The sequence below is a fragment of the Rhinolophus sinicus genome, linkage group LG09 (assembly GCF_036562045.2).
Source record: "Rhinolophus sinicus isolate RSC01 linkage group LG09, ASM3656204v1, whole genome shotgun sequence".
In the NCBI taxonomy this organism is placed as follows: domain Eukaryota; kingdom Metazoa; phylum Chordata; class Mammalia; order Chiroptera; family Rhinolophidae; genus Rhinolophus; species Rhinolophus sinicus.
Window position 1 is genome coordinate 12108002 of NC_133758.1, and position 3111 is coordinate 12111112.

General features: G+C 38.3%; 1 pseudogene; it reads right to left on the minus strand.

The window, feature by feature from the left end:
* Window positions 1-830: 830 nt before the first annotated feature.
* Window positions 831-1582, minus strand: LOC109446198 (nucleophosmin; annotated as a pseudogene).
* Between the last annotated feature and the right edge of the window lie 1529 nt (window positions 1583-3111).

Consider the following 3111-nt stretch of genomic DNA (forward strand, 5'->3'; position numbering starts at 1 on the left):
TAGCACCAGAATATTTTGGCTGAAGTTGGGATGATCTGAATTCAGATATATGAGGGTAGAGTGGTGGCAGTGAATTTTTCTTCTCATAACCTATTTTGTCTACATACCAACACTAGGCTAATTAACTCACTACTTATTTTCTACTTAAATATATATATGCATAGTACATATAACTCTTTTGAAAGAGATCCTTGTGAGCAAAAACAAGGGATACTTCAAACTGAAAACACCTTTCCCGATGTATTTAAACGCATTCTGACAAGGGACATGCTTAAGGAGTTATAAAATATGACTTCTGTCCATGAACTTGAAATGCTGATTTTGTAATAATTAACATATACCCTAATCTCTCTTTGTGCTTTTGAGCTAATTTCTTCAGGTGGTTCGTTGCATTTGTAATTAGACTGTAAGCCAAATTTGAGGTTCTAGCAAGATAATTATGCTTTGAAGTAACTGGGTAAACTGAACTGTTCCGAAGAGTCTGCTTTTTTTATTTTTTGATTCATTCAAGTATTTATTGAGCAGGTAGGGAGATACAATGGTGATTAAAATATGGTCAAAGAGGTGAGGCAAATGCACAAGTGAGTAGAAAGCAAAGTGTAAGGTTCACTGAATCACAGCAATCAACAGAAAGTGCTTTAGGAGGTCAAGAGTGAGATTGCTTCGAGCCTGGAAGGGGCATGGATGGGTGGCAAATCAGGAAAGGGAATTAAGATTAAAACAGGAGACTTCAGTCTGGGTTGTTGGTGATACTCAGTATGGACTATATTTGTCTACTTTTCCTCTGTCCCCATCTTTGGGCTCACTTTACCAGTAGTTCCCAGGATTGTTCAATGCACTTTTTCTATACTTGCTTGCATTTTGGCTTTAATGTCTTCCACAGAACTAGGCCCTTTCCGTGTTTTAGGAGTTTTTTTCCTGTTTTTTTGAAGGACTCTTGACCTTTTGATCTTGGTATTGATGGTTTCGAGTCTTATCCATTCTGGTATGATTTTTGTGCATTCTGGGCTGGAGTATCTCATACAGAATTCTTTATAGAAGCTTTTTCTTCATCTTCCTCATCAAAATCTTCATTATCGTCGTCATCATCTTCATCACCTTCATCAGTCGCAAGTTTTACTTTCTTCTGTGGAAACTTGCTAGCACATCAGGCAGAACACTTTCCAGATATACTTAGGAGTTTCACATCCTCCTGCTCATCGTCTTCTGACTCTGCATCTTCGTCCACAGCTACTAAGTGCTGTTCACTAACATGCACAGGGCCTGAACCACACTGCAACTGTAAGACCACAGGTGGTGTTATGTCAAAACCCCCAAAGGAAACCATTGGCTGTACAGACGTTTTCAAAGTTGCCAATGTCACTTTAACTGGACTGCCTTCGTAATTCATTGCCTCTGCTTCAACGATGTGCAATTCATCCTTTGCACCAGCCCCTAAACTGACCATTCTTCAAGATAATGGTTGCTCATTTTCATCATTGTCCACCTCACAGTGACAATCTTTGCTGGCCTTTAATTCACAACTGAAAAGATAGTTCTGGGGCCTCAGGGGGCTTGTGTCCATGTCCATCAAATCTTCCATGGGGCGGTGGCACACACTTAGGTGGGAGAGAAGACGGACAGAGAGAAATGACTACTGTTCAGCAGAACAGGCACACAGGGAGGAATCGTACCAGGGACAGAGAAGGTCCTATTTTAATTCTATCTAATCAGAGATCCCATTTTATTTCTCTTCAGAAAGTAATACAACCTTACATTTTCATTGCAATTTATAATTTTTAAGGGTTTTTGACCTACGTAATCTCATTTGATACTTACAACAATCCCATATGGTGAGCAGGATCTAATATTGCTGAGGAAACTGGGGCTCACAGTAGAAAGCATGGAGCTTGGACTAAATTAAACCTGGGTCTCCCAACTCATGGTCCAGTATCCTTTCCATTCTATCATATTCACTCTCAACAGTTAGATGAAACCCTCCGTATGATAGCTTACAAGTGTTTGGAACCTCTGCCCTCATCCTTATGTGAAGAACCACGGAAAAATAAAACAAAACACCTACCAATATAATTGATTATGGGAAATCTCAGGCCAATAGGTAATTGTTGTTTTCTTTTGTTTTTATTGAGTTTATTTTTTTTATAGCACTTTTAGGTTCACAGCAAAACTTAGGGCAAGGTGCAGAGAATTCCCATATACTTCCTAACTCCATACATGCATAAAAGCAATAGTTTTAACCTATTATTAAAATATAACGTTAGTAAGTAATTTGAGAATGTAACAATTGGGCTGTCATTCACGATTCCCATTATATCATTGTGTTCTTTGAGACTTAGAACAATACCATCAGGTTCTAAAATTGGATTGTGGTGATGGTCTCAGGGCTACATAAATTCACTAAGACTCATTGAATTTAAAACGGGTAAAATGTATGACACATAAATTATACCTCAATAAAGTTGTTAAAGCTCCAGGCCCACTACTATTAAGGACTGAGTTGTGTCCCCATACCTGCCAAATTCATATGTCATAATATTAACCCAACCTGAAGTACTTCAGAACGTGATGGGATTTGGAAATAGGGTCTTTAAAGAGGTAATTAAATTAAAATGAAGTCATTAGGGTGGGCCCTAATCCAGTGTGACTGGTGCCCTTATAGGAAGAAAAGATTTGCACATAGACACACACACAGAGGGAAGACCATGTGAAGACATAGGAAGAAGATAGTCTGCAAAGCAAGGAGAGAGGCCTCAGAAGAAATCCACTGACTAGATCTCAGACTTCTAGCCTCCAGAACTATGAGAAAATTGGTTTCTGTTGTTTAAGCTACCCAGCCTGTGATACTTTGTTATGGCAGCCATAGCACACTAATACACCCCCCAAACATATGGACAAATCCTATGCTACCTAACACAAGCTATATGACTATCTGCCTTTATGAGTAGCTTTCAATTTTTACTTCTCTGGGCCACTATTTTACTCATCAAATTTTTTATGCTTACATTTCAATTCTTTATATTTTGATGTCATTATAGACTTTAATAGTGAACTAACCAAAATTCAACATATGACATGAAGAAGCTACATAGCTTTTTTAGCTACATAACCCAA